We start from the raw sequence: 21,272 nt of genomic DNA, 5'->3' as shown, positions 1-21,272 counted from the left end.
GAGGGTGGAAGAACTCGCCGGCGACGAGTCCGAAAGTAGGTCCGGACGACAGAAAGTATGAAACACAGCGAGGTAAAAGCCCCCTCGCACCGGTAACAGTCGCGCGAACAGAAAGCGAAAGAGAGAGAGAGAGAGGGGGGGCAAAGAGAACAAAAACCAAAAGGGAGAACAAAAGCGCGTAGGGGTGGCAGGGGCTGAGAGGGAGTGATTTGAAAAAAAAGCGACGCGAGGGGAAGAAAAGACGAAAAGGAAGTTGACGAGTATGAGGAGGAGATGGAGTAAGAGGAAGACGAAGAAGAAGACGAAGATCGGAAGGAAAGTGGTGTACGGAGCTTGTGTTAGCACTCGGCAAGTTTCCGGGGATGTTTATTCAGCAAATAGAAAATATTATTTGCTGACATGCTAACGTTTCCACCGTAGCAACATAAATAGACGTGTTAACTAAGTACGTTGCCAGGGAACTCAAGGGCAGGCGTGGGAAATCAAAATAGTCCAAATCCAAACACGGGAGATTCAAAGTTCACGGACGCGAGCAGGTGCTTAGTCCCGCGAGCGGTCGCTGAATGTAAATAACCGTGTCCAAGAAAAACCGGTGATCCCTTACATTATCTTCCCTCGCCTTGCTTGAATCGTTTCGACAGCGTATACACTGGTTTACCAAAGTATTCCAACACTTTTGTATAATTCTAACAAATAGTATACACCCTAATAGTATATACTTAGTATATACCTTTTGTGTAACAGCACTTTTAGGAGCATTTATTGGCGGCCGAATCTGATGCATTTATCACAAAACTGAATAGCTCGAATTTGATTCAACAAGCCTAAAAAAATACTAGATACTAGACACTAGATACTAGAATTATTACAAAACCACTAAAATTAAAAAATTGTCATCAATTTTAACGATTTATTGAAGGACTGAAAGATTAAGTCAGAAATATTGGATAAACTTCACTTTGTGGGACCAAAAGTTATCAACCTTTCTTTTATATAGCCTTATAAATTTTGACGAGAAAATGCCAAAATGCAAGTTTTAATGGCCGGAGTTCACTCGTTCAAGAGTTATACGCGTATAAAGTGAAAAATGTTGCAAAAATGAGCAAAAAAGAAACGAATACAGTTTCTTCGATTGACGCTTTCTTCCTGAGAAAAAGTCGAGTTTGGAAATTTCATGGTTAATAATAGCACGAGGCAATTCTTCTGACATGTGTGCAACCCCCGAATGGCAGTTCAAACACAGCCGACTGTAACAAAGCTAAACGATCTCGAGAAGGGATGTCCATCCTCGTCATCGTTTAGGATACGTGTCGGCGTCGCTTAACTCGGCCGCTTCCGTGAGCGTTTGTTGCTGAGAAATTAATTGGCCAGAAAGTTATATTGCCTACTGCGGCGCAGGCCATCGGTGTGCACACACGTGGATCCTTTTGCAGCTGGCAAGCACCTATAACACCTATAGACTAACGTCCCTAAGGGGATGGTAAGCGGCGCTTTAGTGCACCCCGAGGAATCAGCTGATCGATCTCGCCAGCTCGCGTTGCCGTCCCTCTTCCGCGGCAAAAACTCCGTTTCTAACCAGCCTCTTCGGCGGCTAGAAATATTTTTCAGAGTGAAAGGAGAGCACCTATGCTACGGCCACGATACTAAGTGAAAAGACAAGAGCTGGACGCCGAGTGGATATCCGGAAAATGCAGGCTTCGCGAGTGGGAAGCTATCGGGACGAGTAAATTGTTGATTGTGTCTACCACTGGGGGCTAATTAACTCTGCCGCGGTCCTCGTTTCGGATACATGGTTGGAATGGGTAAATAGAGAGGGTTACTAGGGGAATATTGGCGAGCATTTTGTTTATTTATATCGTTCGGAATATGATCTGAGAGCTGAGATAAAATTTAAGAATCCGCCATGAAATCCGCAGGCTGTTTACAATAAATACAGAATTCTATAATTAAGACGTGAAAGGTTGATAGGGGCGAGAGATGTTTAAAGTTGATTTCGAAAATGGTTCATGGAGTCAGTTTACGACTGATAAGACCGCGAAAAGGTTTCCACGGTTGCGGAGCGGCTTCTGTGCTACTAATTAATTGAACGTAGCCCGGCTAACAAAGTGGCCCCATTTTTCGAACTGTCCTCGTGGTTTTGACACTCGGTGAAGAATGTGGCTTCCCACCCCGGCGCCGCCATTGTACCACTTTTGACGGTTTGCGCCGGTTTTTGCGCGCCGCGTGAAAAATCGCTGGGAATTATCTGCGCGGGGACAGTCTGCCCGGCATCCTCCTCATTTATTAAAGTTAGCTATTCGGAACGCGGCGGAGGAGGGGGTAGGAGAGCTAAACGATCTTTGCTCCGGCGGTTTGTCGGTTCCTTGAAAATTGGGGCGGAAGTGCTATGGCAATTCTCGTCGGGGATTTCCAGTAGGTTCTTAAATTATTGCCGAGTCCCGCGGTCCCTGCGCTTCCAACGAGTATTGTAGCGAACTCATGCGAAGCATCCTCCGCATTATGCCGCTGTAACAAGAAATTAACAGAAAAAAAAGAATGTAGCCAGAGAGGGGGGGGGGGGGGAGGAGAAAAAACACACACCGGTGCCCGTCTATTTTGTACACGTAGACGTTTTTTCTACCGACCTATATTCGTCGAGAACATGCTTTTCATCAGTCGCTGTACGGTTTCAGCGATGCCAACGAGCGTCGCGAATTTATAGCGCATTTTCCCCCGACGATGGAATATCGCGCTATACGGTGCCCGACCAGCAGCGTTCGTAAACCAACTGCAAGTATCTCTGAATGCCTGGTATTAAGGACACACCGGCGAGGACCTGGTCCATCATCCCGTGCCCGAGTCCTGCGACGTCTTTCACCAGACTGCGGTACGTGATAGCGAAAATCGGTTGGATTCGGGAAATTTTTAAGAGACCACTACTGGATGCGACAATCTTAAATTCTATGTGAGCTTATTGGGTTGGATTTCGGAAATACGTAGCATTTTTTTTTTAAGCAGATTCGTTGATTCGCTTCGAAGTAATAGCAATTTTACTGAAACCCTGTGCTCACCAGGCTGACGAAAAACTATGGTCCCCATTCGGAATTTTTTGAGAAAGACCTGTTGAACACATCGATCTCAAATTTCACGGATTTATTACTTTATATTTCATAAATTGTACGGTATTTTTTTTTTGAGTCGCATAATTGACTTCATCCTATGCTTTCATTCGATTACTGTGAGAACATTGATTTCCATATGTTACTGCTGAAATTGAAACCGAAGAGGTCGAAATTATTTAACTAACAGATTTACCGTCAAATTGGGGAGAGAAGGAGTTTCGAAATCAAATGTTGGTGTTGTTTGTTTTGTAAATTCATCGATTTGTAAATGGTGTTTGAATATACAAAATTTGTTGCTTCGGGCGAGATATGAATGTAAGAAATACGATTGTTTGAACTTATCAGATTGCGAACCACTTTCCGAGTTTACTCGGGCAATGATTTAGCTTATTGGCTGCTGGCGAGGCAAGCTACGAAATTTTACGCAGCGATTTATTCCTATCGCGAACCACAATTCACGGCGGTATTACTCGCGTTACCAATCATTTGAAACTTGCGTAGTAAAACGTCCGGAAGTTTTTAGGAACAATAAACTTTGCGTACCGCAGACCGCATGTGGGTCAGAGCAATCTACCTACGGATCCATACGAGTTTGTCCTGAAGACCTATATTTCAGAGGCTGGAAGCGTCCGCCAATAACCTACTAAACAATTAACTTTTATACGGTTCAGATAACTCGGCGAATTTGCTCTCATTAGCACGGTCACTCGTAAAAATTTGCAAACTTTTGCGTTTCCAACATTTAACGAGTGAACTGTGTACATTAAACCGAAGGTGTAAATGGAAGATGTAAAGCATTGCCACATAATTTGAAGCATGAACGACGGTTCATGTAATATTTAATATACTACCGCTAATGATACATTTTAATAATATCTTCAAATTAATAACCCTTAAAATTTATTAAAACCTTAATATTGTTTTTGAGATAATTCTACAGACTAAATTTTGAAGCAAACGAATTAAACTGGCAAACAATAGCAAAAGCGCAGCTACTAGTAAAGTCTTCTATAGTTTTTATCGCACTAGGATGCGCTGCGTCTGACCAGTGCTGTCCAGTTCCACTTGTACTACAGTTTCTGCTTTCCCCTTGAGTTTCTACCTGAATGAAGGTTCTCGCAGTATTATAATTATCTAGTTTAGAATCTGGATTTACGATTAAATTACTTCAGGCGACCATCAATTAATAATTTAGACTAACAATCGATAATGGATTCATTCTATTTAATTATTATAAAATTCATGATCTACACGTTCCAAATTTCAAGACAACTCTACGAATGAAATTTTGAAACAGACAAATTAAACTTGAAAACAATCGCATAAACGGAGCCGTTAGTATAATTTTCCTCAACTATTATCGTACTACAATAGACCGTTTCTGACCAGTGGCTGTCCTGTTCCACTTGTACTATTGTTTCGGCCGTTACCCAGAACTTTCTGAATAAATGTTCTGGCAAGTAGTGTACGTACTTTTACTACAACAGAGCTCTCATTGTACTTCACACATTTTTAAATTTTTGAAACAGACAAATTTAATTTGAAAACAAAGCTATTAGTACTGTGCACTTTTTATCGTACTACGGAATACGGTGTCTGACCAATGATCGACCTGTTCCACTTGCACCACTACTTCCGGTCTTCCCTTCCAATTCCTTTCTGAACGAAAATTTCCGCAGTATTGTGTGCACTATCGTAGCCAATTTAGGGTCTACACATTCGATAAAATCGGTTCCGGCCGTCATTGATTATTTAAGAAACCGAAATAAATAACCAGCGATAACAGTCTCATTCTACTTTGCCCGCTCATACATTTATTACTGCGGGCCCGTGCATTGTTACATGCGGCATTGTACTCGGTGCTCATTTCGTTATGAAATATTCGACAGATTCCGTGGTAGAGGATACGCCGAGAAATATTTGTCTGGCGGTATCAGTTAATGTCAAAGACTCGTGGTATCACGTGAATAATTCCAACGCCATTGTATCTTTTTTGCCGGCAGCCACGAATGTTATCGATTTCCGTATCCGCAAACAGTAGAATTTATGTGTCCCGGGGAAGCGGGATTCTATGGGTTCTAAATCAGAAGACCGAGGAACTGTGTTCGCCTAGTCCTATTCATCGTCTTGGGAGGAATCCATTTAAAGATGCACAAGGCGCAAGAACGGAATGTGTGCCATGCATGCATCTTAAGAATTAATATAATACCCTGCGCTCCTGAAAATCGCTCTCAAAGTACCGGAAAAGCTGCAAAATTTCTTAAATTCACAATAGTTGCACACACATTTGCCATAACTGCGCTGCAGATTTTTATATTCATGGCCACAATTTTCTATAGTCAAAATATACACCAAAATATAGGCAAATATTAATATTTATTGTGGTCGCAGAAGTTAACTTATTTACAGCTCCGAATTTCCAAAAATTATAAAGAAACTGATACGTTCCACAATTTAGGGATGTCCACTAACTTTTTATTTCCTACAAAGTATAAATAATTGCGGATTTTTCCACAAAAATAATATACTTCAAATAATAATAATATTCTTTTTCACATAAATAAAATACAATTATCACTGTATTATTTACGTAGACTGTACAATTTTTGTATACAACCTTATACAATAACCAAATAAGGAGAAAAATTTCGAACACTTTCGCTCAACTCACGTTCATCGCAAACAGTTTATTTCTGTTGAATCGCTCCGCTAATTACACGCAAAATATTCCGGTAACGTTAAAATAATTCACGGTGAACATTATTATAACTCTGTAATTGCGCATGCAACGCAAAGTCCTATCGCCCCGTTATCCTTTCCCCTACTATTTTAAAAGACCAGTCTTATCATTAATCGGCTTATCATTAATCGGCGCATTTTCGAATCATCGCCGGGGAAATCTGATATTTGCAAGGCCGGAGAATCGCGCAGACTCCGAGCGAAACGGACCGGGGAAATTTCGTTTCGAATTGCATTCGAGTTTATCATTATCGCTTCATGCTGCGCCGGGGCGGTTTATAATCGTGTTTTTCCATTTTCTTCGGCCGCGTCCGGTGACGGTCAATAGCTATGATTCGTCCGCTGATATTTTAACACGCACCCTAGTCTCCTATTTCATAGATTACGTCAGCCGACAGTTATATTTTCATAGTTTACTTCGGCCGCGACTGGAAAAGCTACCTGCACGCATCGAGTCGTTTGAATTCGCAACGTTTGTACAAAGCATCGATTTAATTATCATTTCATGCACTCCTTCTTTTTTCTCTCCGTTTCTCAGACATAGTGGCCGCGTTTCGTAGTCCTCGTTTTACCTTTGACGCGCAACGACCTAATGGCACAGAGAACGTCGCGGTGCATTAATAATCGACTGGCGATCGACTGCTGGAAACGCTCGCAATATTTTCGGTCGTTATTTAGCGCGAGATGCACTTTAAAACTTTGCGCGACCGATTGATCGCCGACAGTGGACTGGAACGAGAGGGAACTGGGAAAACGTGACACGCGTTCGGAATCGAAACTCCCCCGATTTCAACTCCACGCAAAACGAATGGGAATTACTTGGACACGCGGACAAGGATCAAACGATAAATTAGCCCGGCTGTATTAGCTATTAACTACTTAGCGGAGGATGGAAAAGCTACGGGGTCGTGGAGATACGGCTCGCTGAAGTAGTCGTACAAAGGCGCTTTATAATTTCTTTCACACGGAGTTTCCTGATTTTTAATCGTTTGCATAAATTTTCTTTTCCATTCCAATCCTGACAGCTCCGTTCTGAGTGTTTTATTCGAAAATGTACTTCAATGGACAGTTTCTCGGTTGATACTAATTTTACATAATTTTAATAACAAATTTATATTTCCCACATCTTTCCCAAGGACATTAACACTCCTCCAGTATCATTAAGAAATCGGTAATTTAACTTCAAAATTTTGCCATTTTGTTAATAATCAAGATTTTTTACTTCTTTTGGTTCTGGCCATAACTACTCATTAATAAATAATTTCGTTTTTGAGTTTCCAATCAGTAGCAAGACCGGAATCGTAGCAACCGTAGACCGATGTTTTACAAAACGTACTCTATAAAAACATATATGACTCATGTAATTTTGATTATATATACTTAACAAAAATCACACATGTACTACAAATACCAGTGAATATCCCTGCAAAGTCTCAATGCAAAAGTTTCAGTAGTGTCGTTGGAAAAAATTCTAAAACTTCGTGTATCGTGGCCTAAAAAATGAAAATACAGTGAGTTCTCGGTATATGTCAACAACGCGGGTCTTACCAGTGTCGTTTATCGTCCAGGAGCATCTCGATGACCAAAGATCGCGGGGTATACCCCGCGGTAGAGGGGAGAATTCCGCGACGTTTATCGTCCAGGCCTGGGCGACATATATAGAGAAATCACTGTACCCCGTTAAACACCAAAACATGACACACAGAAATGAAACGTTTCTGACAAATATCAGAAAATGTCGAATGGGCCGTATTCGCTCTCATGGCTTCATACTCCCCCTGTTTCATCGGAGATAAGCAATCTCCGTCTCAGCATTCTCCTTCCACCACAATCGGCCCTCGCAATCCTGATCGCGGCTGCACCGACTCATCGAACTGGCATATCAGAAAGGGGTAACCGGGCAAACGAACCGTGCCACGTCGTTACTATAGGCCGCGTCACGCATAATTACGCGGGGGCATGAAGAGGTTCGCGAAGCGGATACCGGTGTAGGTAGGCGCGGGGGGTTGGATATCGCGCGTGTACGGCCGCGTTATCGAGCAATCGCTTGTACTCACGATTCCCGGGACAGGCACGGGAACGGGCCAGCAACGTGCATGCATGCAGCCCAGCAGCCTGGCAGCCAGGCATCCTCGACTCAATGGGACAGCCGAGTTTGCCGAAGCGTGAAAATACTCGCGGTGCTCCGAGCGGTATTTGCCCGCACACACGAGTTATTCGGCCGTGCGCCCCCCACTACCTCTCCCGCAACCCGCCGTGCAAAATCTCGCCTGATGTACCGAGTTATTGTACTTTGCCGTGGCCAATCTCGGTCAACTTCACCCGGTGACTGAGTGATTCCGGCTGGCGTGCACGGTTTATCGACGTTCGCTTCCCATCTGCATGGAAAACCAATTCTCCGCGAGACCTCGGCCACCCATCCCCACCCCTCGTGTACACCCGGTGTCCTTTTTCATGGGATTTTGCGACCCTGGTTTGAGACCCCCTTGCCTCGCGTTTTAACACCGAATTTGCCGAACATTAAATTTGACTGGTATATAGGGCGCCCCTCCTGAATCAAATATAAATTAATTTTTCATCTTTAAGGTAATCTCACGGTCATAGTTTTATAGGTCATTCAACTTGTCTCGATGCCGACTACAACTTCGCATAATGAAAAACAGATGATAATACGAGAAAAATGCGGATGACCTTGAAAAGACCTTGGGAGAACTTTCGCTTATCGCCGTCAGATGCACGTTTTGAAACTATTCAAATACATCTCTGCCCCTTTTTTGTTTATTTTATTCTTAATTATATGATTTAAAGGGAACACCCTATAGAATACCCCCACTCAGAAGAATTGTGGATTATTGTGGACACGTCTTCCGCACTTTCGCTCTTCAATGCATCTAATCATTTTGATCGCAACTGCGTAAATTTCGCAGCCTCCTCGTCAAGATTCAAAGAAAATGGGAAGGAGCAATCTCCGGACGATTTAAGTGACCACACACAATAAAACTCGATAACCGAGGAAAACACGGCGGAGAAGGTCGGAGAACGCAACGAGCGAGTTCAGCGACCCAAAGGCGAGCGTCACCCGGGTCCGCGAGTCGATGAGAAATAATTAAAGCATAGAGCGGATTCGTCTTCTCGTTCAACTAAATGGAAAGGCTCCTGCTAAATGGGGGCGAAGCCGGCCCAGAACGTTAATACTTCCGTGGCACTCTTATATTCCGAGCATTGTCCCCGTTTCTCCGAGGAACGAAGAGTCGGTTTGTTCGAGCCTGGTGGAACAGGCTCGGTGCTCGGCTGTGCGGCACACATCCGCGGGACCCGGTCGCGGGGCGTCGTTAATTGCATCCGTGGAATTGACACGCCCGCGAAACAACGTCGTCGATCTATCCTGAACTTTAATTAGCCCCTCGTTAATGCAGCGATCACCGTGCGACCCGGTAATGAGGGCCAACAGGGCTCAATCGTCGCCACGCCGATCCGTAAACGATACCGAAATGAAAATTCCCCGGGCTCCCCGGATAAAGGAGAGCCACCACTCTCGGTAATTGGGGGCGATTTGCATGCTGCGGATCTCGAATGCATCCGGCTTCAACCGGTTCGATGTCCGTCGCGGCGCCGAGCTGCCTTGACGGAGTGTTCTAGCTTTGAACCTTCACAAAATCAATTTTTTCTTTGCAGCTGCTTGAAGCACTAGTGTCCCTAAACGTGTGCAGAAAAGGATTGCTTCGGTTTCGTAACATTGATTCAGTTCAGAACAAATGAAAGATCTTATTGACGATTGTTGTGATTGTTCTGTGGTAATTGTGGTCACAGGGAAGCCATTATGTACTTTAAAAATAAATTTCAACGTGTTCTTTCAAATAAAATAATTGAGAAAGAAATGCTTATAAATTCGTATAAAATTACTTCCCGAAAGAAGCTACTATAGCTGTGGCAAAATTTGGTAAATTAAATCCTGAACTGTGATTTAAAGTCTTCACAGATTTAGAGTTTGTTTAAATGAAAAATATTGATCGCCAACAGGTCACGATTGAATACTATTTAATACTATTTTCTGCACACACTGAGAGAAAGCACGGAGAAAATTGTCTCATTAAACTCGGCTCCCAATTTGATAAAATCCTCCGATGAAAGAATTCTCGGGCAGAATCGAACGTTCGACAATGGAAGGATCACGGCACGAAGAGGAAGAAGAAGCATCGGAAAAGTGGAACGACTCAAAAATCATATGCAATTAAACGACATCCGGGCAGCGTGCAGTGCCGCGACTAAACGTTGCCTCTATAATTTGCTTGGCCCTCTCTCTTTTATTCGCGACGGGCGCACGGGGAGCTAAGGATCGTCGCCGATCAGCAATTCTCTGTTTGACTAGCGAAACCTATTTCCCCGGCGAGTTCGGCGACAACGAGGGGCCGTGTTAACTCTCGCGGAATTCGTGGAGGTGATTATCTGACTAATAAGTCGAACAATTCATTTACCAACAGGAACTTCACAGCTCAACGACGGGAAAAGTAGTGTGCAATTTACTATACAGCCTTCTGCAGTCTCAGAATCTCTAGAATTCAATCCTAATACGCCGAAAATAAATATTATTTTACTTAAACCAATATCTATTGAGGGAAAAATTAAATTGTAACGACTGGACTGTGGATTGTATGCATTTATGGCAGAAATGGATGAGTGGAAGACAAAACTTATTTACGACTGATTAAACTTAAAGAAGAAATCTATTTTAATCCATATCCCATTTTTTTATTCCGCATAAAAATCCACAGTTTAGTAATTACTTCCTGTATAATGTACAAATTAAAATTCTGATTAGAACGAGTCTAATATATTATTCAATAAAACAGAAATATCTAAAATCAATTTGTACAAAATAATGTTTCCAAGTATGTTTCTCACAACAACCTTCAGGGATGGTTTTTACCTTCAAAATAATTGTATATGTGCACACGAGAACCCAATTCAATATCTTGATGTATCTATTTGAGCTTTTAGTTTTTAGATTATTTTGCGAGACAGTAAAGGCGAGGCCTCATTCGGCAATTCGTCGGCAATCAGCATCAAACAAATTGGATACGTTGTTGATCTTTTAAAGTGCGCTTTGAAAATCCACTTGAAGGTTAATAATACAGAATCTTACGAGCGGACTCATCAGACATTTATTCCTTGAACCGTTTTACGGTTCCTATTCTCGAGAATTACAGGCGGCAAGCTGTCCGTGGGAGCGACCGAATCTCGTACAGCGGACCGTTTAACGCGTAATTAATGAGGAACTCCGCGCGCGTAATTTGTTATTCGCCGGCGTTCCCGTGGCGTCGTCAGGAAGCTGTTAGGCGAACGGATTCGTGTCTCCGTAGAATGCGTACACCGAACACACGGTGGTCGTGTCGAATCTGATCCAGAACCAATACAGTATCGCACGATTAAATCGGCATTAGTTCAGGAGCGAGCAGTTCAATTCTCGCGAGCAGCAAAGGGATACCGCGACTGACAAAATAAGCATGCAGTAAAGACATTTCCAGTCATTTTCGTGTTACCTTTATAATTATGGCGTCAATGGATAGTCGAGATTCTTCCGATTCAAATGAGTCCAAACACGATACAAGTCCGACTATTTTTATTGATTGAAATCAGGCTTGGGCAACTTTACCCCCACCGTCGTTTCACGACCCCCACTCGGGCCGGTTCCCCTACTACTGGCCACTTCATACTATTCTACCGTGCGTGTGTCTCCCCAACTATAAGTTCCTAGTCCACCCCCCCCCCCCCATCTCCTCCAAACTCGATAGAAGCATGGTGGGGGCCGCAGGAGTGGGGAGAGGACATAATTAAAGCATAGATTAGTCCATATTAAATTAGTCCGATATACCTCGTGTTTGTACTCATTTTAATCGGGAAATTCTCAGCTATCTATTAGTTCTACTATTATAAAGATGAGACAACAATTATTGAAAATAAAATTTTCTTTATTTCATGTTCGCTTTTTCCGGTCATAGCATCGTATACATTGTATTCATTCTCTTTCCTTGTCTCATAACGTAGCTTCGTCGAGCTCAAGACACTCTTTAATTTAATTTAACCGTGCACTACAGAATCGTAGAAAATGAAATGCTACTATAATTAATACTGAAAATTCAATGCTCATTCTATCTCATATTATGGCACATATTTTACGTCTATTTTTCAGTCATAGGAATGTGACCTTCAATTGACCCAGAACAAAGGAATCGCAATTATTAGTACACAACATAAAAAATACGTATCCAAATAGTTATTTTACTAGAATTATTAAAACTTTTCATACGAAAAACGAAATTACTCCTGCTTTTGAATCGCAGATATTTGACTGACGCCTTCAGTGGACAATTAGGCCAGTTTCGCCGGCAGAGATGGCGGACAGCTAATTATATTAATGCGGGAATCACCTTTGTGCAAAGTCGAGGATAATTAAACGATGTTTTCGCCTCGATTTGGAAATCTACGAGAGTTTCGTAACTGTGCGAGCGCTTGAAACACTATAACAATTCGATTGTTTAACGCATACGATTTTCTTGCCGGCACAATAAGGTATAGTTGAGCGGAATTGTAGGCAGTAAATTCCAACAATCGACCGTGACTGTTTGTGACAATGTCTGCCGAAGTTCGGGACAATGCGCGCCTGGTATATATGTTGGCCTAACTCCGTAGACTTTGAGACAGATCTATGCACCTGCGATGCCGCGTTTCGGATGCTCGCTGTGACGATTGTCGATCCGCTATCTGCTTTCGAGAAATGGCTCGTGCAATTTTGTTCGATCTCGAATTCGCAGGTCCAGAAAAATCATTTCCTAAAGTTGCAAATAAATATTTTACAGTAGTACATTAATAATAAATTTGTTTTCACTGTTTCGTTCTTTTTATTCAATATAAAGAACATCTCTCTGTGCTCTTTAACCAAATTAAACGCAGTCGATGTTCGCCACGATTTCGACAACAAGTCCGCAGTATAATTTATCGTACCCGGTACATTCGAAAACAATTCGAATTGACCCGTTGTTAATATCACCTTTGTTCTCCATAAATTCGAGGATCGACTCTCCATGGATTAAACACGGCTCTTCATTTCTTCATCCGTTTAAATTATTCGAAATGCACTCGACGGCGGGCCGGGCACGAGAGGATATACAATATTAAATGAAAAACACGGCCCCGCGCAAAATGTTCACCGAAATTAATAACAGAATGTATACCGGCTACCGTGCAAACGCCCCCCCCCCCCCCCCGAATGTAATAACGTGACAGAGATTGTTGGCGGACCGTACCAAGAAATTAATTGTTGACCAATCCCGTAATCACCGAGTCTGTATTTACGTCCGTCGAGTGATCTATGCTTTAATCACAAACGCTATTAGTTCATTGTGATCCGACCGATGCACAGTGCCACTGTGTGAGCGGACATTATATTTGATCAGGTGTGACGGAATGCATTCTGGGACACGTGATCGGAAGAAAAAGGATTTTGGGAGATCCTTGACGCGTGTCGGTGACCGGTGACCGACGCTGATCTTGTTAATCAGGTCGCGTAAAAAATGTAATTTCTTCTCAATCAAAGGTTTGCAAGCATCATTGTTTTTCGATGCGTTTAGGCCACTTTTTTTTACAGTGACACCCACTAATATTTGGAGTCTTTTTAAGCGTTGTCTGTTGTTCAGGAAGGAGGGACATTTATATTTTTATTCCATCTTAAACAATCCTAAATCTACATTTAAAAGTATTTAACTCGTGTCCAGTTGACATTCAATTCTGGGAAAATTTAATTTTTAGCTCGCGTACAATGTACACAAAGTGTTAAATTAATTTATATGTTTCAGGAAGAAATATGACAATTAAAAAGAAAGGTCTGCTTTCGGATCAATTTGACCAGAACAGTGCACGAGGGTGGAAACAGAACTTTTCCAAAATTGAACCGAATGACTCGAATTTTGTTGAGCAGTTAAAAGGGGTGATTAATAAAATTTTGAAGGGAACAAGTATATCGAAGTGTGATCAGTAGTTTCAATTCGCTAAAAGAGGGGTTTCCAGTACTTTGTCGACTTCCATCATCGACCAGTGTGGCGCTATCGACCTAAGTGCTGTGGACGCAAAAGTAGGCATAATTCGCCGGGGAAACGAGTTCGACGAAGATAGCCTAAGTAATTTGAATTTCGAAACGTCGAAAGTCTTAGATGTGACCGAAAAAGATTACCCCGCCATCGCGCCGGTTCGCCTGGACTTTCTCGGTAGGACGATCGAACTCCGTCCTATACCGATGTGTTTCAATTAGCCGGCTCTTTGGATAAAAGTTTCAATGCTCTCATTTGTTCGGCTGCCAGTGTGCTCGAGGACCGGGAGAATAGTATCGATCCCTGTGCTCTTACCGAAATTATTAATCGGTGTGCGGGAGTGCCTACCCGTTATCAACTTTTCCGGCGCAATTGTAGCCCGTTCCGAAAAATTCCGACGATCCGTCAATGATCATTCTGAATGATGCAAGTCTTCGTCCATTTCTGGACGTGGCTAATTCGTACACTTCAAAAGAACTCAGTTTAACAAAGTTTAATGACGTTTTCAGTTTGTTTTCACCGGAGTGGGTTCTTGTTTTATTTGTATCGTATAAATTAATTATAAATCCAGTCGTAAAAAATATAGATTAAAAAATGTATGAAAGAAAATTAAGACTCCCACAAGTTCCAGACCCTATGGCGGAGTCATTTCTGACCCGCAACAATATTTCACTGATACAGTTTTATTCCGATACAAGACGATGGCTCGGGACCGGCTTTCGTCTTATTTCGGATGAAGAAACAGAAGAGGGGATAACAAGAAAGAAAATTAAGACTCCTACGAATTCTAGACCCCATGGCGGAGTCATTTCTGACCCACACCAATATTTCACTGTTACAGTTTTATTCCGATACAAGACGATGGCTCGGGACCGGCTTTCGTCCTATTTCGGATGAAGCAGAAGAGGGGAAGCGATTTTCTTATTTCGAAATAAAAAGCGTCGTCTTGTATCGAAATAAAATTGTACATATAGGACAAAAACAGCTAGTCTAAGGTGAATGGTGGATAATGATCCAGGGGTTCGCAGAATTGCTCGCCGCAGAAATACTGAAGCTGGCGATAGTAATCTCGCGCGTGCGAATGATCCGTTAAATCGGCCTGGGTATCGTCGGTTCGTTCGCGAATGAAAAACGATTTCCCTGGTCAAGACGTGCCGAATTTTCCAGGTGGCGCGGTATACGTAGCCATTCCCGAGGATTTCGGGAATTGCGTTCGTATCGCCGCGAGTCTATCGAGGTGCGGATGTAGCGATAAGGCCGCCTATAAATCCGCGAGTGAGACGAAGAGAGAGAGAGAGAGAGAGAGAGAGAGAGAGAGAGAGAGAGAAAGAGAGGCGATAGAGCGACGTTTGAGGGGGATGTTGAGAAAGGGGTGGATGATGGGCGGAAGCCCGAGGGAAGGGGCGCAGAAAAAGAGGGAGAACCGGAGAACTGGGGCACAGTGCTATCGATGCATTCGGGCGAAACCGTGCGCTCTTCCTCTTCCTGTTCCTCTTCGTCGTCCTCGTTCACCGTTCCCCCCTTAGGCCAGGGGGTTGAAACTACCCTGCCGCGACCAGGTTCCGTTTTCGGGAACTGCGCTGCGGTCCCGGAATTTTGCGACGTTTTGCCGAAAGGCTCACTTTTTCAATCGATATCCAATTTATTTTACTTTTCAGCACGTTGCCTTTTTGTCGCGGCTACGGTGACCATAACTTCTTCGACCTTGGTCACTTCTTCAGAAAGAAAATTTGATTACACTGTAATTCCGTATCGGTGGGAAATTGAAATTGTCGCTAGCGAGGAGGCTACTAATCTACAAAGCAATAATTATTTACAAATCTGGACAAATAGTAATTTTACTTTTCAGCACGTTGCCTTTTTGTCGCGGCTACGGTGACCATAAGTTCTTCGACCTTGGTCACTTCTTCAGAAAGAAAATTTGAATGTACTGAAATTCGTATCGGTGGGAAATTCAAATTGTCCCTAGCGAGGAGGCTACTCATCTAAATAAAGCAATAATTATTTACAAAATCTGGACAAATAATCGTGACTGCTACTTCCGGTATACGTGATACTCGAAGTTAATGAAAATTTACGTAAAGATCCACAGGGTGAAATATAGTGTCTGGAATTTTCCAGTGAAAATTTCACGTGGACATTTATTGTAGATGAGAAACTATGCCGAAATGGTAGCGAATGCTTCGATCAGGAGCACTACCGTGGCGACAGGGCCAGAGCTCGGTGCAGCAATAATCCGGCATCTGCCGACCGGACCCTCTTATTATACATACGTGCACCTAACCGAAGCTTACGTTTGCATATCAGAGAGACAGAAGCTCCGTCTCGTCGACGGTTCAGCGACTTTTTTGTTTGTCCGAGGGAACGAGTGTCCGACCGCTCCAGACCGGAGAGCATAATCGATTCCGGCAAGCGACCCGGAGAATACGCTCGACGAGGACGCCGCGGTAAGATCCTTTGCATCGTTCGGGAAATTCGATGCTTTTTCAACGAGCTCCACCCCCTCCCCCCTCTCTCTCTTCCGCTGCTTTTGTCTCCCTCTCTCTTTCTCTCTCTCATAGACGCAGAGCGAAGCGGAGAGAGGAGCGAAGAGCGGGACGCAGAGCGTTGAACGTTCAGCTGTCTTTGAGAGAGGAATGTTTAAATTAAAATTGTTTAATCGCTTGCCTCCGACTCCGGGAACCGTAACACGCCTAACGATCTGCATCGAGGGCTCCGCTCCCGTTCGCTGCTCTTATTGTTCGTGTTCGACAATTTTTATGGATGGAATACGCCGGCGGAGGCACGGCTGCGTGAATGCGGCGGTAATGAGAATGTGCGAAGATTTCGTCCCCTCCATCATTATTGTTTAGAAAATTTATGATGTGCGGAATATTGTATTTTTTGGCTCAGCTTGTTCTCCACGCCGGGTTTTCGCATGATTGCTGTGTAAATCATTATTCCGAAGCTGTTTCCTCAGGCTTAAACATCCTAGTGAGGAATTTTGAAGTCTTTCATGCGTTATGTGTATTACCGCGATTATTTCTCCATTTTGGAATCAGGTTTCGGGCTTGGTTACTGTGGAGATTATAGGTAGATGATGCAAGTGTTTTTTCAGACTTGAAGATCATTATAGTGGATTTGAATTGTAATTTTTGAAAGTATGGTCCATGGTTAAAGATTTCTTTTTTTTTTTTTGTTGATACTTTGACAGAAATGGCAATTTCAATTGTCAATAATTGATCCTCAATAACGTAATCTGACTATTTCGTTTGGGATTGTTCCTTGGTCCAAGAACGAAATAATATAGTGTATGAAAATTGTTTGTAGAATACAACATTGTGGAATACAATATTTCGTTGTTCGTTTTACTTCCGAAACAATTAAGTCCAGATCACGTTTTCATAAAAATTGGTTTCTCAGAAGTTGCTGCTTCGATATTGATTCTCCGTTATTAATTAAAAAGTTTCGTCATGGTTCAACCCTAGATAGGGTAGCACGTTGTGGTACCCCACCTCGCCCTACGCCTCCAACGAGGTCGAATTTACATAAAAAATAAAAAGGATCCCGGAATACATTTTTAAAATAAAATATTCTGCAGTTCGTTTTACTTTACGAAAGGTCGTGCTTCAATTACTGTTTTAATAAAAGTTCGTATACCGGTCTAATTTTAAGAGTAACTGGATCATTTGCTATTCCCAAATTCTTTTCGAAATGAACATTGATGCAATCGGAAATTTAACGATGACTCTGCGTCATCTAATTCGATCAATATGTTCGTAGATACTATTAATTCTTTTTATAGAATATGTTTGAAGCTTCCAGCGGTGAAGCAGATTATTATTAAAACGAATACGTAACTCAATTGATACAGTAGCAGGCATACAATTCATTGGAACAAAATAAGAAATTAATTTTACAAAAATGTAGATAAATAAAACCGTAAACAACGTCACACGTCATAAAAGAATGAAAAAGAACTTGATAAAATTCAATCGACACTACTAAAACGCGGAAAAAATAAAAGCTAATAAAATAAGATTCCTAAAAATACAGTAAAAAATAATTCGTCCCGTTTATAATAAATAAGCAGATAGCCAGTAATGCGTTATCGAGTACGCGGCAATTATTTAAATAGTTCTCGATCGGTCTATCGAGATTAACGATTCTAATGGCGGAGCGAATTAAATTGCATTCAATCGGGTTAAAATAAAATTGCATTTATTCAGCTGGGAATGCATTCGGACAGATAGCTGCGCGATAGATCACCGGATACAGGTCGCGCCCCCGATGCTATTAAATCTTTCACGCATCTATTAACATTCCCTTCGAGAAGAATCGAGTCCGGTGGATTTGTAAGTTAGCAGAAGGAGAGAGAGAGAGAGAGAGAGAGAGAGAGAGAGACGCAGCGGCAGTGATTTACCGGGTATACTGTTTTAAAATAAATGAGCGAGTTACGTGCTTTCCCACTTAACTCGTTCCGAGGGCGGTGGGGGGCACGATGTCGCAGGAAACTCGGCCGGTTTCCCTCTTTTGACACTTTCACAAGGACTTTCCCTAACCGAGAAACATACACGGCGCCACCTGCAACTTTTTAACGGCGAAGTTCGTATTTTCGCGGCGATGCGAGGGCTCCCGCTATCTCCCGTACAATCCAACGAAATGAATGACGCTTTCCCGGCCATAAATTGCGAAACGTTACCTCCTTGACAATGTGCTCTAAACTACCGAGTTCGTAAAATACATACGGTACGTACCAACCGGAGAATTTTATTTTAGAAGAGCACTACGCGGCCGCGTGTTATTCATTTATAACGAGCGAAGTTTCGCTTCGAGTCCACGTAATTATTAATGCGAGACTCCTGCCAGACGCTCCGCCGAAAAATCGAGACGCGAGAGCACTAAATATCTGCGAAATTGACGCTCCATCCTTTAAATTACATTACAAGCACGAGTGAAATTGTCATTCTATCGTCTTATCAATCGATCGATTCTGTTCAAAATTGAGTATGATATAGTTCCTGCAAAAATGGGGGGAGTTTAAGTCATCACTTGATTCGCTTCGAATTTGTTTACAAAATATAAGCATTTTTACCTTTTAATTCTAGCACGGTACTCAATTATTTTATGAGTCATTGTGACGTCATCAATCAGCCAATTCTGTTGAAAAGCGAGTATGATGTAGTTGATACGAAATTAAGGTAGGTTTAAGTCATCATTTTATTGGTTTCGAATTTGTTTATAAAATACGGACCTTCGAATTTGAAAAGTTTTGCCTCTCATCTTTTGACTCCACCGCAGTCCATGCTTGAGAAATAATTGATTTCATGCTGTCAATCAATCAATTTTATTCAAAATCGAATACGGTATAGTTCATCTAAAATTAGAGTGACTTTAAGTCATCGTGTTGCTGATTCTAAAACTGTTTATAAAATACACGCCTTCGAATTCTATAACCTCTTAAGTCCTGCTACAATTGGCAATTGAAAAATGGATCGTACCACGTTATCATTGAATCGATTTTGTTCAAAATTGAATAGGGCGTGGTTCATTAAAAATTAGCATGGGTTTGAGTCATCATTTCAATGGTTCTCAACTCATTTCTAAAATTCAGACCACTCAATTTCACAATTTTGTTCTCTTCCCCTTCAAATCCACTGCAGTCCACAATAAAAACATGAGTTATTCCCTGCCATCAATCAATGCACTTTGATCAAAATCAAATAGGTGATAGTATTTGTGAAATTAGGTTGGGTTTAAGTCATCATTTTTATGGTCTCCTATTTGTTTATGAAAAACTGTCAACAGTAACGAAGAGGTGGAGCACCTCATGTGCAATTGACTTTGAATCCAGCCCTCCGATTTCTACAGGAATTAAAAATTACCAATCCGATGGCAAAAGTGATCATAATACACGTAGAAAAGTAACTCGTTAGTAATTTTAAACAATTCCACAGAAATAAAAAGAGAAAACAAAGTCCGGCTTCCATTTGACTGACAATCGTATGTCCGAAGTTGCAAAAAGGACCTGCGAGAACGAATCGACGTGTCCTCAAGGATGCGCAGCGTCGTCGGCGTTGTTTCGTCGACGCGAACGCGTCGCCCGGGAGCGTAGGAATGGAATTAAGGCGAGCGTTTCAAATTCAAATGAACGAGGCCGGGTAGGGAAGAAAGCGGGCGGGCACAACAGCGCTAAATATCCGAAGTAAGGTGATTTGGATGGCAAGCCGCGGCCGCATTCAGCGGCGTAATTCTCGCGGAACGGTCCCGAGGATGCCTGAAGAGGGTACACAATTCGAGTCCCGCGAGACTGGTAGCGAGAGGACCGTTGTTTCCGGCGGGCCCGCGGCAGAATGGACGGCCACGCGGAAACAACGGGAGAAGAAAAGAAACCCGGTGGCCTCGCCTTTGTACTACCGGCCGGCCTCGGGAAACAAGCAATAACAGCGGCTCTCTATCCCCCGTCCTCCCAACGCCCCTCTATATTTTTTCTCCTTTTTTTTTTAATTCGACTAATGAATTTTGCTTCAGTTATTTATCCAGGACTCCGTCAAGATTAAAGAGCTTGTTAAGCGCTCACCCGTGATCCGGTCCACTCAACGGGACCGTCTTCCTTGTGCGACAGCGATGCAATTGAAGAAACAATGCAGCCCGCCTTTGAGCCCCGCGACCCGCTGCAGCTATCGGGGCCGACGAGAAAAGTTTTGCCCTCCGTTATGAAATTAATTCCCCGGCTGCACCCTTCGCCGACCCTTTCCTGCAATTTATTCGTTCCCGACCGTGCGCTCGCAATAATACACCGTCGGTGTCTTCTTCGCTGTGAGTAGTCATTCCGGCGAGCTGTCTGATTATCTCGAAAGCCCCGACATACTTAGCGGGAAAATATACGTATCAAAGGTAATGGGTTTAACAGTGATACCTTCAGATCTTCTTCGAAGCAATTATAGCCATTTCTTTAGAGCTGCCGCGATTGTTTTGTGCTTTTTTCAAGCAGTTGTTTTAACTCGGTCTTTCCATCTCTGGAGAGCTTGCTCCAGTGAAATCTCGAATTTGTTTTAAATACAATTAGCGTGTATGTATTATTTCTGTGTTGTTTAAAAATTCCATCGTTTGTGACCACTGCAGTAACTCAAGTTTTAAGATTTTCAATTGAGTATTTTAACTGAGAAATTTTAATTAAGAATTTTAACTGAACATCAACCAAACGTGAGAGATCTTCATCCATTTTTGCAATAAACAGTGTTGCATATGGATCAACTTAGACTGAGTTATTTATCGCTAACTTTACATGAGTATCTCTAATATTTCAAATTTACTATCACTGAGATTGTAAAGATGCATCCATAAGGACTTATTCAACTATATCTCT

The 21,272-nt window shown here is 42.5% G+C and overlaps 1 protein-coding gene across 4 annotated transcripts in view; it reads left to right on the top strand.

Annotated features, from left to right (window-relative positions):
- Window positions 1-21,272, top strand: part of Ten-a (Teneurin-a transmembrane protein) — a 1,070,822-nt gene that overhangs the window by 236,647 nt on the left and 812,903 nt on the right. The window lies entirely within an intron of this gene.

The sequence above is a fragment of the Halictus rubicundus genome, chromosome 7, assembly GCF_050948215.1.
Source record: "Halictus rubicundus isolate RS-2024b chromosome 7, iyHalRubi1_principal, whole genome shotgun sequence".
NCBI lineage: Eukaryota > Metazoa > Arthropoda > Insecta > Hymenoptera > Halictidae > Halictus > Halictus rubicundus.
The sequence above is the reverse complement of the archived record's forward strand: the minus strand, read 5'-3'. Positions and strand labels throughout refer to the sequence as shown.